A 15225-nucleotide genomic window follows, 5' to 3' on the forward strand; every position below is an offset into this window, starting at 1 on the left:
AGAAAATTTACATAAATCTATAAGCTCATATTCCGATATCTTCTAACTGCATAGACTTGTCAGAGGTGTAAAGGTTTCAGTGCCTTGACAAACTAAGAAATGCTCTAAAATATGATTGCCAGCCAGATGCAGATTCACCATTTGCTGGTGCAGCCATCCCTCCCCACACTGCTTGGTGCAGCACATTTTTCTGTCCACAGTGTGGACCCCCAGCATCCTAACGCTGAATCTGCATCTGTTCTTGCTGGCAGCATTGTAAATACTAGCGAACAAAGACAAGCTGCTGCTTCACCCTGATGGTTTGTGGAAGGGTTTATCCCGCCAACAAAATCAAGATGGAATTTTGAGTTTGCCCCTTCTGTATTGACCAGGGTTTTACAGGGTGTCAGCTAACAAATCTGCAAGCACACCCTTTTACAAGTCTAGACCTACATATTTAGGTAACAGTTCACAGGAAGCATGCATGTCTTTTATAGAAACGTAGCCTGGTGTGCTTTCTTCTACTTTCAAATTGCATTAGGGAAAAAAATATATGAAGTTATAGCTTAAATATCCATTAAAAAACAGTGCCAGCCACAAAAAAATGGAAGGGGGGGGGGGGGCGGGAATAAAAGCATTAAGACAAAACTCAAGGGTCTCATGTATATGTGTGTGGTCTCTCCCCTCAAAGAGAGAGAAGGTTATTTCTTATAGGGCATTCAATCAGGTATATATGTATATGTATATATGTGTGTGCATATATATCTCCCCTTTTTGAAGGGCAGATAGTGCCTCCATGTTTGGATTTTTGTAGGTCTCAGCTGTCCCTTTCCTCCTTGGGGAAGACTAACCTCCAGAAATATGGGAGAGACTGTATACTGCAGAAATCTGCATTCTAATAAGTTGGCTCTACCCTGAGGAAATGCCCTGCAGGTATAAAAGCACTGCACACATTATACTTGGACAGTCCAAAATGAGTACTTCTCCTCCTAACAAGGTCTCCTTTCACATGAGTTCTACAGGTTTCTATAAATAACTGTGTTTTTAATAGCCCAACCAACACACTCAAAAAAATGTTTTGGGAAATGTGGAATTAATTGCCTTCCTTCTCCCTATTTAGAGATTTCTAGGACTCTTTTTCCCAGATCCCTGCTAGAGGGTGCTGTTATTCTTTGCCCTGTAAGGAGCTGAATTATCCACCATTTTTGCATCAATTTGGCCATTAAAACTCTCTTAATATTTGATTGCAAAAGATTTGTCTTATTTGTCTTATTTCTGATTGCCCTAAAACTTCAAAAAAATCCACAAACATTTAAACTTTAAACAAACTACCTGAAGGGAAATGGTTTGTTCTAATTTTCTTTAGTCCTTTTCATAGTTAAATGTAATGGGGTTTTTTTTAGTAATGCCTGAGAACTTATATTAGAAAGTATTGAAGTAGAGCAATTCACACACACCCCAGCACTGAATATTCTTTTTAACAGCAGTGGTTCAGAAAGTTGTGAATTATTCTGGTCCAGCCAAGTCTGCCTATTTCAATGAACAAGTATCAGAGAAACATTTTGTGCTGCTCTTTTAGCAGTGGTGGTTAAACTGCTGTGGCTGTAAATGTCCAAAGATCTCCTGTGGATCAGTCCTTGAGGAAAGCGTTCTGGAGAGCAGCCCTGGCTGCTGGCACCTCTGGACTTTCAGTGTACTTAATTGTGCTCCTTGGTCACCTTTCTGAGCCTCCTGTCCCTGTAGAATTGTGCTTCTGGAGCTCCAGGCTGACTGTTTTCTGCTCTCTGTACTTGCCTGCTCTCACTATTGCTAGGTGCTAGCAGACATGCTCAGATCTTCAGGAGCCAGACCCAGTTACCCTCATTTTGGCCTAATAGCTTCTCACTCTTCAGATACCCCATGGGCAGCACTAACAGGACTAGGGACATTAGGTGAAAAGTGCTCAGATTCTGACTGCTTGCAAAAGCCATGATGGCTCTGATACCTACATTTTTTACTTTTTAATAAATGAATTGAGTCTGGGAATGGAGCAGACTAATCCTAGCAAATTCCAAGCCTTCTCCCATTCCACTGGCTTTAAAAGAAATTGTGTCTATTCCTTTTTTTTTTTTTTTTTTTTTGTGCTGTGCAAAAGGGCTTTAGCACTTGAAACAGTGCCGCTTTATGAAGTGAAAGGAACTGATACAGAGTGAAGTGAGATTGAGGAAAGAATGACTTTATCCCCTTCCTTCCCACTAGCTGCCTTCAGCGTGACATGAACAGTCCAGCTCCCCACCATGGTCTCAAGCGGCTCTACGGTCTGTGAGCAGCCGCAGGAAGGCATTTGAGTAAGAGAGAAACGACACATTAGGTGCTGAAGGAGAGGTTAAAGTGTCTGTTTGTCCCAAGTCAGATAATAGTGTGTATGTTACAGATCAACAGATGCACAGCTGTCCTTAATCTTTCATGCTTCTGTTTATATTCAGAAATAAATGTGTTTCCTCAAATGTAAAGTTACTGTACTCATTTAAACAAACATTACGTATGTATGGGAAACTTTGGCCTTTATCTAGTTCATAAAGACAACAGAGATTTTATTTTGCCCTGCTATAGAGGAGCTTCTGGAAGAATAATCTCTTATCCCTCCGTTAAGTTTTTGCACTGTCCCTTGAATAACCTTGTGGAAATTCCTGTGTGAGCAAATAGCAATATGCAGCAAAATGGGGATTAAGCAGAATTCATGTCATTTCCCCAGTAATAGATTGCCATTAAGGAATGTGAGTAACAAGGCAAGCTCTCCGCCTGCACTGAATCAAGGAAGTTGTGCCTGCCCTGACCCTCCTATGTTTTTTCACCAGGGAATTGAGATTTAATTTCCATATATGATAGAGGTTTTTGACAGCTGGAATTTCTGTAGTGCCGGAGCTAAGCACCTCTGAGAGCACTCTCGTTTGCGCTCCTGTGGTATGCACCACCCTTGCTTGCAGACAGGTTGGTTGTGTTTTTTTGGTTTGTTTTATTTTTTATTTTTTACTTGAATTCTGCTCACCTCCACATCTGGCTTGTCTGTGGTGAGCTGATAAGATATCAGCATATCTAAACGACGAGCACGTGAATGATCTCTTCTCGCTCTGTTCTTCCCCTCCCCTGATTTGTAAGTGTTAAAGCACTCATCTGTTCTGGCAGTTAATGTATGCAGCCTCTCAATAGCTAATATCCTGTCATAGGCAGTGCAAACCGGCTTAATCTGGTTCACTGCTTTAGCAAGTACTTTAGAAAATATAGGTGAAATGAAGAACTCGGATACTAGCCGGGAGACAAGCGCTTGCCCTGCTGCAGAGCGATACAGAAATACTACAGGGAAGATTGTGCCTGTAACGGAAAGATCTACACTTTGTTGCTCACAACAGATCGGCCGTAGCTCTTTGTATCACTCTGCAGCTCTGAAGTCTTATTACTTTGCAATATGAACACTTACGTTTGAGGATTTAAAATGCAGATGCAAAAAAAAAAAAAAAAAAAATCTGCAATGAATTGTAACTTGGCAGGGTGACAAAAAAATGGGGAGAAAAATGGATTTTTCTATCTGCAGAATCCATCATCCTCGATTTTTGGAAGTTGGTTTCATTTGCTTTGGTGATAAAAAATAAATAAATTAGTCATTTGGGCTCCAAATGCTCCTCTGCCCTGATATGCCAGGGAAGGAATTAAAAAACCCTAGGGCCTCCCAGAACTGAACAAAACCTTTTGCACCTACAGAAAACGTGACAGAATTAACCTTTGTCATTTTACTGCCTGTTTTCACAACTCTCCCTCCCACCTTTTTCTGTGCTTTAGCAATATAAATAATAATAAGAGAGTGCAAAGCCAGCTGAACCTGTGTTTTAAAGTTCAGCTTCCCTGCTTTGAACTGGTGTTGTCTCCAGGGTTTTGTTTTATGATGCACCCTAAATTATACAGTGTCTCACGAGAGCAGTGGAAATTGGAAGTGACTTGTGTCGCGCGTGTCTGGGAAAAAAACAGTGAGGACAGGAGTTGTTTTGGAACTCTGTTAGAGCCATCTCTTGCTGTGCCAGCCAGTCACTTTCTGAGGAGATGGATGGTAGAAACCTGCAGAGCTACTGTGCAGCAAAGCAAGTGTTAAGGACACTTCACCTCTTTTTAAGTGGGCCAGATAGGATTTTTAAAATTAGGAGATGGTGACGAGGCCAGAGGCTCAAGGACAGGGCTGGGGGAGCTGCAACCTTTCCTGTGGTAATGTGGGCACCCACTGTCACCGCTTGCTGTAGGGCAAAGCCTCCCTGCCAGACCAGGCGCTGCCAGTGGCTGCTCATAAGGCAGCCTGGCTCTTTGTAGAGGTGTGATAGCAGAAGAGGACTTATACCTTGTACGTTTGTAGTTGTATTATTAACTACGTGGTTCTGGAGTTTTGGAGATGTGTTTTGAAAATGTTGGGAATATACTGCAATGATTGTGGAGTGGCATCTGTATGTTTGCGGGCGGTTTTAGTAACAAGCTTGCTGTTATCTACATCGATATGAAGGTCCCATATGGCTGTGGTACCTTACCCCTTCTCTGCCTGGTAGAAAAGCCTCTAACTACCCCACTCCACTCTCAACTTGTCAGTTAAGGGTATAAATTGTGAGCAGTGCATTTTCACAAAGGAAGGAGCTCCTCCATCTCAAGTTGGGATGTGTCCTTCTGAGGTGCAGAGGTTATGGTTATGCTGTCTGTTCTTCTTTTAATGATAAAGCAAGCCATGGCTTATTGATCTGTCTCTGAATGCTGGCTTGCTGCTTTTTTTTTTTTTTTTTTTTTTTTTTTGTTTGTAAATAGAGGTGACGTGAATCATTGGCTTTTCTACCGTTCTAGCCAAGTTACCACTTGTTACAGAGGGAGCTGGCAGTGACCTTTCTGAGAAGACTTCCTACCACCTCTCATTAGGAGGGATTTTTTCAGTATCTGGAGAAGCTCAGCACCTCTGCTGTGTGTATCTCCAGCCTTTGGAAGTCAGCAGAGGAAAGCCCTAAGGCTGTGGCGATGCTGTTTCTTTGTTGTCTTAAATTCTGTTCCATTTTAGCTCAGATATATATGGTGATAATCTTAACTTCCTTTCTGTTGCTTCTTTTTGCACAATAAAATGCTGGTATCAGACCTAACTGTAGTTCCAGTGGTAAAATTTAAAAGTGAGCTTTTGTGGCACTGCCAGAGCCTCACAGGAATGAATGCCTCGGGGGCTCGCAGGGCCAGTGGCTGGACTGGACATATGCTGTACTAGCCTCCTGACTCCTCATAATCAGGGAAGTTATTCCCTCAGGGAAGTTATTTCAGAGCTCATGTGCCCTACAGCCCTGATCCTAGAGCTTTTAAATGTTAATTATAATTTGTAGCCAACATTTGAAAAATATCTATTGCTCCAGAGTCTGATCTCACTGAGGCAAGCCCCCTTGGCAAACTCAGTCCTCATACTCGTGGAGAGAAGCCAGGTGTTCTTTGGTGTCTTCGGGAGTCAAATTCAGTCACCTTGCCCCAGTAGTTACTTAATTGTTTTTGGGGTTTGGTTTTTTTTTCTGCCTAGGATAACAGCTTTTTTTTTTTTTTTTTTTTTCCTGCTGCCAGCAACTATATTTAGTCTTGCAGAAGCACAGTAAATATGCGATGTGATAGATATTTGTTTGTGATCGGTTACCTTTTGTTGCATGATACCCCAGTGCACTGAGCAGACACGCAGAAAGGTAGGATAAAGATTTCACAAGTTTCCTTGAATCTTGAATTCTGCACTTTTGAGTGTCATATTGCCTTGTAAGTAACACTTCACTAACATTCTTTTTGGCTTTGAGTTTACACACACGGGATTTCATTTTGTGTACTTGTGCTTTCTATAAAATTAAGGTTTTTACACCGTTCTCCTTTTAATGCTTATGTTTCCTCATTAGCGTTTTGCTTAGGGAGTGTTCTCTCAAACTTCCACCCTATTGTTGATAAGGGAGCACTGCAGGATGCCATTATCAGGCTTGCATAATCCACTCTGTGCTTGGCATTATTTATTGCAGAAGTTAGTGCATGATGTGTCTAGTGCTTCTTAGGTAGTGAGTGAACTTTATTTGTACGATCTACTCATCCCTGGCCTTGTTCTCTACCTTTCATATAGGTTTTATGGTGGTGTGAGTTTATTGATTATACTGAACTTCATAACCGTAAAAAAACCCACCCAACAAACCAACTGGTCTGGCAGTCATTTGGACCCTGTCCTACAGGAAGGTGATTAGGCCTGTAATGTTTTCTGAGCTACAGGAATAGAGTAGAAATTATAAAAAAGAAAATATATCAATAATGCATAAATTAATAAGTAAAATAATGTTCTTGCTGATAATTTTAATCTTGAGCATTGCTTTCAACAAGGTTATTATTTTAAAAAATAATATCCATAAAAGCTGCCAGCTATAAAGCCTAGTGGAAAGCTCCCAGAGAGTAATGCTTCTCAGCCTTTGAAATCTGTGCCTTGCTTCAGTCTGCTGCAAATCCTTTGTGCACTTGACCGTGCTGCAAGTCGCACGAGTGTACCAAAGGTCCTTGGACCTTTCTTGAATAAAAGCACACCTCAGAGCTAGGAGAGCTGACTGCTTTCAAGCTGACAGAGAGGAATGCTTTGTTCTCAATACAAACACTTAGAGTAGCCTCATACGTATTTCTCTTTGTCTCTTTATGTTTAGTCTCAATATGCAGTTTTAAGAATTCTATATTCCCAAAAAGTCATCTTTGTAGTAATGAGAAATGAGCATTATAGACTGCTGTGGATTTTTCTACCTGTGCAGTGCTACTGCTGGCTTGGAGTGTGGTAAATGTGAGCTGAATTGAGCTGTCAACCCCTATCAGGTATAAATCTTCATGTGATAACTAAGCATGAAAGCTAAACAATGTGTTATAGGTCATTCTTTGGTCTTTTTCTGATGTCACACTTTCTCCACTAGTATTATTATTGTGCTGTTAACTGAGATCGTGAGGAGAACAATGCATGCTAAAATAGAACTTCTGCTTCACTCTAATTAAAACCTTTCTTATTTATTAAACACTCTTTTCAGTTTGCTGAAATCCTTGTGCTTGGTTGGTTTGCTGATATAGGACAGACTGTGTGAGGACACTGGGTGAAGTTAGTAATCTGGGTTTATGTCAGGTTTTTTCAGGCTCTTGAGAGACAGTGTCATTGCAGAGAACAAGCATCAGGATCAAATGGTCACCACTGAAGAACTTGCCCCATTTCATTTGTATGTTTTTACATGAAATGCAAATTCAAGCCACTGTTTTGCTTATCCTTCCTAATTTATCTCAGACACTAAACGGTTACAGAAGCTCATATGTGGCTCTTACACCTCCTTTGGCAAAAACATGGGGAATATTTGCAGGCAGGCAGTTATAACCTGACTCTATTAAAGGATTTAGTTAAAATTTTTATTTTGGGAAAATGTAATTAAAGCAGATTGTCATAAGGAGGTGTAGCTATTTATGAATGATAAGATGTTCCCTTTGGGTGAGGACTACGGCAGCAGACACATTCCTCTCTGACTGTTTGTCTGTCACCATCTAATTTAGATGAATTATTGTCTCCCAAAGATGAATTCTCAAGTTCTGCTGATGGCGTGTGCTCTGGGCACTTCTTGCTTCCATAGGCTGCCTGAGGCATGAAAAGCTGTAAAGCCTTCTCAGTCACAGGTACCCACTTCTATCAGCTTGTCCTGCTGTACTCGATGGTCACACATGCGAATCTCTGCAATGAGGAGGTGAATACTGAGGAGCTACAGGCCACGCACTAGCAAGGTGCCCAAATACAGGTAATGAAAGGAAAATATGGGTGGAAACAGGCACTGTTCTGTGGAACAAAACACTTTTGTTCTATGGAGTTCCCCATGGCAAATAGTGTGAATGAGGAGGTCAACCAGTGTGCTCAGTGTGCCCATGGCTCTGCATCACTTCCTCAGAATACAGGGGTTGCACCTAGAAAGATAACCCTGTGTACACAAGAGAAGGAGGCTTGTGAAAACCTTCTGTTATGTCAGACAGTACTTGGGTTTTTAGTACTTTCTTTACCATTTGTATTATTTTCCTTACAGAGGAAAGAGACTGGGTCAGTCAGGTGGAGCTCCCTGGGAGGAACATGCTTCTTCACAGGAGCAATCGTGCAAGTGTTATTTTTCAGAAGCTAGCAGGCAGAAGAAGGAATGGGAAAGACCTACCTGGAGCCAGAACCCTTGAAGATGGTAGTGAGAACTATGGAGCAGTCAGGCAGGCTTCAGGGATATTGCATGCATGTTTTGCTGCATCTCGGTCACCAAGTTAACTGAAAACAGACCTGGACGTAAGAGCCTGCCTGGAGGGACACAGCAGGCAAAGGGAGATTTGGTAAAAGCCCTTAAAACACTTCTGTTGTCTTTTGTCTAATGAAATGAGTTTAAAGGAATGCTTGTGCTCCAGATGGAGGGTTGAGTTTTTAAAAAGATTAAAGTTGAAGTGCTGTCATCTTTGAACATAGATAGAACTTCTAGTTTAGGTGTTATCAGGCAGCCCGGGTTTCATTGCAAGGCCAGGCTGTTTGAGATTTCTGTTATAAGCTAGAGCTTTTAAAACTTCATTGCGTAGTAGATAGACTTTTCCATGTCTCTTTTTTTTTTTGTGTGTTTACTATCTAAAATGAAATTATACAGAGAGCTTGAATCTTCAGTTTCCCTCATCTGAATTAGTGGTATCCAACTTCTGCAGAAAGATGCTGAAGGACAAGGGGAGGAGTTTGTACTTGGGTTTCTTGTTACGTTGGCTCTTCAGAGTTGGCCTCTCTACTCTGGGTGTAGCTGAATTTCATAACACAAGCTGAATGCAAAGGCCAATGTTACGGTCCGCAAACAAAATAAGAAGCAGACTGGAATTTATTTGTAGGAATTTTAAAGAGTCAATGAATAAGACTTAATGGAAGTAATTTCCCCCCCTCCTTTCTATTTGCAAATGCTTTTGCTGAATTCCTGCAGAGCACTTACATATGTCATAGCTTGTGACCCTGTGACATAAAAGACTTTGATTCCCTCCAGAGGAAGTGGTCTGGTTAGGAGTCGGACCAAGTGTAGATGAAAACACAATAATTCCCAGAGAGTTTGACTCCAGCTGTTGCTTAGTTAAAAGCTACATTTCTGGCACTATGAATGTAACAAAGCAAGACAAAGAAAAAGAGAAATCAAAGATGTTCAAATGTGACGGAGTTACACTTTCAGTTGGAAAAGCACTTTCTTAATCAAATGTGAAATTTTTTAACATTTAAAATATAGTTTTAATTGAGTTTGGGTTATTTTTCCTATAGGAGACAAGCTTATTTCCCAATTCAGCCTGACAAATTGAAGGGTGGAACATGTTTTTGTGGTCAGATTAAGCCTCCCCTGAAATATCTGGCAATTTTTCTTGATAACTACAGAATTCATCTCCTAAACACATCCATTGGTTTCTAAGGCTTAAATGTGGTAGTTGGGAAAGCAGCATTTGGGTCTTGTGGAAATGAGGTCTTTATAAAAAGTCTTAGGGACTGATTTTTATCCAGACCGGGCTAAGTAGTTCGGCAGGACAGAGAGGTGTGCGCTCTCACTCTGTGTTGATCCTTCTGCTCCCAGGACGAAGCAGTGTCTCTCCTTTTGCTCCGTGAAATTGCTGAGTGTCTGAGCAAAAGAGGAGTCTCCTAGGTTTAAAGTTCATCGTGTCTGTCCTAGTCATCCCTTCCTGAAGTTTTAAGCTATAGAAATACATATCAAGGCAAAAGAAGAGCAGATTTGAAGTAAAAGAAACACTGTAAGATCCTTCTTTATTGTTTAAGTAGATGTTCGGCTAAGTCAGTGCTTGATGCTTTAAACTGTCTCATGTGTGATAGTACTGTACATTGCCTGTGACTTACTGGAGCAGTGAGGGAACCCTTAGCCTGTGATGAACTTGTTATGTACTAGTACCTCTGGTCCTTGCTTCACAATAAGCTTTCCCCCAGTAATGTGATGGAGTGTGAAGAGCTTTAAGTTACAACTGAGGCCATTGCCTGCCAGTTTTGTACTGCTGTGTCTCCTCGTGGTTCTGTGGTTTGCAAGAAAATCGTGTCCTGCCAGCTGTCAGGTACGTGTTTGACCTTCCAAACTGCTGACTGCCCTTCAGGACACACTGTCAGAGTGTCCTTGCTCAATCCCTGCTCTTTTGAACAAACAGAATTTAGCAAGGAATCTATCACACTAAAATAGACATAGGTACTTTCAAAATTCGGGCCAGGGAATTGTAGGTCAAATTTCTTAGATGGCATGCAAGGGAGAGAAACACAAACTTTTTTTTTTTTTTTTGAGTTGGGTATTTTCAAAATACTTTTATTTTTATCAATTTTGCCAGCGATACAAAGTAGTGGGTCATCAGCCACCGTGATGAGGCGAGTGATGCATGTTGCTGCATTGCCACCTAATGGCGAGGTAGATAAGGCAGCGATGCCATATCTCTAGAAGTGTTTTGGCATGGGCAGGGAAGGAACTTGAACAGAACTGGCCAGTGGAGCACCAGTCTCCTGTGACTGGGTCATAAATATTAAAAGTAGGAGCTTCTGATAGGATTGAACATGAACTACAAGAGAAATGAATGACTGGGAAGCACTTCTTTGCCTTTCAAAAGCAGAACCACGGGGGATGAAATGACCATCACTGATCATTCACTTGAATGTTTTAGTTTGAACTATTTAGTCTTCCTGGTTTTGAATTTTGTGCAGAACAGCTGATTTTGCAACAGCCAGTTTGAGGGATTGGCGTATCTTTCATATGTAAACGTATGGCCAGGGTACCCCCAATTTCATGTTTTCAACAAAAGTGCAACCACATGAGTTTGGGATAGTAGTTAAGATCTTTCTAACGCCCTATTCCTATAAAAATAATTTTAAAAAATCATAAACTGCGCATATATTTTAGACATGTTTGCCTGAAAGGGACATTTGCCTTATGTACTGTATTTCCAAATTAAATGTATTCTGGATTTAAAGAGCTAGGAACAAATATTCAGTGTCACTACTACTGAAAGTGTATCCTGACATTTTTACAACCTGCAAGCACACACTTTAGAGGTACTGGCAAATTATGTATATGAACACACCCCTTTTGCCTGATTTTATGCTTGCTTAAGTATTTGTTGTGTGTATATATACCTGTTAGATGCTTATGCTAATGACCATTTAGAAGTGCTAGGAGTACTACTCTTAAGTGGTAGGATTAGTGTTATCAACTCCCAAAATAACAAATTCATCCTGGGAATTTGCATGCTTACAAAATTCTGAGGTTTCTATTGTGCCTGTTGTTAATTATTTTTCAGTTAGTGGGTGAAGCTGCTCCTCCCAGGGCTGAAAAGAGTAGTCTGGGCCCTCAGGCATGGCACTTTGGCCACTTACTAGAGGAAACTACACTTTCTCTTCTTGCAGTGGTGGGCAGGCTGGGCCCAAAAGGAGAGGGCAAGGGACAACTACTGTTCGTTCACATAATAGGTCTAAAGTTTCCATAAGAGAGTTGTCAGTGTGCTATCTGTACCTCTCTCTTTTGGGCAGTCTGAACTTTTACTTGCTCACAACAAAAATCAGAGCAGTCTGCATCAGAGAGCTCTCTTCCCCTTGCTGAATAACCTTTAAGACACCCCAGCTTGCTGTGGTTTGGCACAGGGGTAATAATGCATTTTGTCAACAAAACACAGTTTCTTCTATCCTAAACACTCTTGCCCTTATTTTAAGGGTGGTATCATGGCATATTTTACTGTCTTAATTATAAACTCTACTTAGTCCAGATGATTTAATCATGATTTTAAGTGCAGTCAAGAGGATGTTTCCTTCTACCTGCAATAGATTTCTATCTGAAGTGTAATATGGTGGGTTCTAGGCTATTTGTTTTAATGTTTATATCAAGATACAGTGTATGGCAATTTTCTGCCTGGAAAATGTTTATATGCAAATACGCAGTTGGAAAAGAGAAACTTATTTTTTGAGAGTGAAAGGCTCAGATTTAAGAAGCTTTTTCTCTATCTAGGGGGAGTTTTTTGAGTCAAAAACTATATTTGGAGGTGATACTATGCCCACTGCAAGGCAGATAAGTAAGTAACATCCAAGGATTTCATTCCAGAGCATTGCGTTGTTCAGGTTTTTGTCCAGACAATTCAAATTTTTTTCCGTGTAATACATGGATCATGATTTATACATTAAAAAAGGGTTTTCTTGCAGTTGCTTATCAGACCTGGCAGATGCTACTGCACAGAAGAATGTAGTTCTATTATTTTGTCATACAGATACACCACTGTATATAATTGTATTTATTTTCTGTCTGCAGTACATTTATTATCATTGCTGAAAGATTGTTAACATAAGGTAAATACCACATTTACAGGAAGGCTGAAGGCAAAGTTAGATTTTATTAAAAGAAGCCTGTTTGGCTACCAGCTGTGCAGTAGAGGAATTTTGATGCATAACATGCAGGGCAGCCACCCTGCTCTAAAATAGACATTTTCTTAATTACATACATACTAAGAGGGATCTCACTCCCAAACAAATGGCTTATCATTGTATGCAAACGGAAGGGGAGAAGTCCACATGTTTTGGCAGGATTCAGACACAGGTTGCAAATTCCCATTTAAAACAAGAAATCTGGTTCTCTGAGGGATTTGGAGTACTTGTAAAGCCTTAGAGGATGCTTGGCTTGATTGTGATGGTATTTTTAATATAGGGATGTATTTTTCTTTTTCTTACAAGAAAAGAAGCATACCAATAGAAGAGATATGGGTGGGAGGTGGGGTTTTTTTTCTTTCTTTTTCTTGAGGATGAAAAATCAAAGTGAACATATTTTTCTTCACCTCCCACTGTGCCCTACCTTTTTAACCAAAGAATCCCATAGAGGACACTGCTAAGGAACTGGAATAAGACAGCTTTGTTGCACTGAGAGCTTTTTTGACAGCCCCGGTGCTGCTTTGAGTATGGTTGGAGAATGACAAGGCAGGGAAATCTTGAGAAAGTGCCCATTCGCTCTCCCCAAAGTTGCTGGTACTGCTGTTGAATCTTACTAATTTCAACTAGTGCTGGAAAGGGAGTATTCAGATGTTTTCCTTAGGCAGAATGTGTTCCTCTGCTGTAAATTACATAGAGAAACCTAGTCACAAGTGGCTGGTTGTCTGTGTGAGCTGGTGATCGGGAAGAAGTTTTGAGGATGTGGGGTTTGGAGCTAGAAAGGTGATGGTCTGGGAAATTGGTGCCTTGCCATTTGCACTAACAGCAGCATGGTCTTTCTAAGGCTGTGTAAGGGGAAAACTGTACACAGGGAGGGACAGCAGTTACCGTCATGAATACAAAATGATCCATGGAAATATGCATACATACATCCACTCTGGGGAGTGGAACCCCTTATCTCTGAAAAGCTAAAAGCCCTGAGCACTTCTGTGAAAAGAAGTGCTCATAAGTAACTGTTGCACAGGTTCTACATCCTTTTTGAAAACTCTCAAAAATATGGTCTTGACAGGCCACCCCTATCTGTTTCTGTAGCCTGTAATTTAGCCTCACTGAGAGCTCAGCGTGAACTTTGGTGTCAAAGCTGGGCTGATTAATTTTTCTCTTCCACTGGAAAACATATCCATGCTACTTCTTTTTCAGTAATTGTTGTGCCCCAAAAGTGCGTCTGTGTGTGTCAATAGAAGACTCTACTATTTTTTAATATATTTTTTCCCTGATCTCTGTGAATGGAGCAAGATGTTCACAGCCTGCAACAGATCCAGACCCACTTCTAGGGGCATGTCTGAGCATTGAGAACCCAGTGCCTTTGCAGCTCCCTCCCCAGGAAGGATGAGTTGCTTGGGGAAGGGCTGCTGGAAAATCTACTTGGTGAAAAGACCAGTGGGAAAGAAGAGGGCCTGGTGGAGGTGCCCTCTTTGAGTAATGTGAATGCCTTGACCAGAGATTCCCAGCCTGGAGTACCAAAACAGAGTGTGTGTACTGGGCAAGGGCAATCACTTCTGCCCACGTAAAGAAATTGTGGCTTTTTCTTACAGGATGGACACATTTTCTGTGGCGTGATGGAGCTGTAAAGTTTTAGAATGCCTACTGCTGCTGTTAGTGACAGCAGGAGAAGAATTACCCAGGAGGATGAGGTGAAGACAATTATCTGATTTGGGACTTCTTTCAAAAACCATGGGAAGTGTGGAGTAATCTCCTGTTCAGCAAGCCTGATACTAAAATAGTTTTGCAGCTTTCCATTTTTCTTTCTTAGATAGCTACCAAAGGCTTGATGCACTGTTGTGTTACACATTAGAAAAGAAATCCTTTAGAGGGGTTTGTGGAAATCGGCTTATTTTTCCTTTTGTTTTATTACTTCTGTTTTACATGAGCTATGCATGGAAATATGCTCTGTTTAATGAAATGTTGGTGATTTCCCGCTGTGGAAAAGACTGGCTTATCTGAGGCTGTCACACTTGCCTGATATTAATTGATTAAATATTCATTTGCTAATTTTGAATCCTGTGGTTTTGTGAGCACAGTGAACAGCCTGCAGAGGTCACAGCCATTGCTGCTAGAGCAGGAACATCAGGTGGAGAGGGGCCGATGGCTGCTGGGGAAAAACAGACGTGTCCGTCCTGCACATTTCCCCACCATACATGCCTGTTGTGGTCCTCTGCTCTGTGGTGTGTCCTGCATTCTGAGCTGGTGCTTCTGCCATGCTTCTCCTGTCCAGCTACAGCTGCCTTGCTGGGTGACCTCCCTTCAGCTTCTGTTACAGCACCCCCCAAAAGACTGGGTCTGGTTCTTCCTGCTCCCACCTGCCTCCCAATTAGACCCAGGCATCTTCCTTGCCCTCAGTGGTGAGGGACCTTCTACCCACAGGCTGTCCCGGGTGTGGCTGTGCTTCTGAAAATATTATATAATACACTGTGCTCTGGTACCAGCTAATTCCTTGTACTGAACTGCAATGTACAATTTCAGGAATGAGACCTGTGTGAAAAACTGGTAGCTCTGCCAGAAAAAATGGGAAAGTGCTTGCAATTAGATTTCAGCTATACAGGGAAAGGATACAATAGCGTTTTCTTTTCCTTATTCAGCCTTTTTAAACAATATTAAAATGCATCAGAAGTGGCAGCCATTATAGAACTCTGAGATACCAAGCAAATGAGGTAAGTAAAATTAGTGGTGGCAATTGTGCTCAGACTACATTCTACTGAGAAATATTAGCAAGATGGCTCCCCAGAGACAGCCTGGCTTTT

Source organism: Athene noctua, chromosome 13 (assembly GCF_965140245.1).
Source record: "Athene noctua chromosome 13, bAthNoc1.hap1.1, whole genome shotgun sequence".
Classification (NCBI taxonomy): Eukaryota; Metazoa; Chordata; class Aves; order Strigiformes; family Strigidae; genus Athene; species Athene noctua.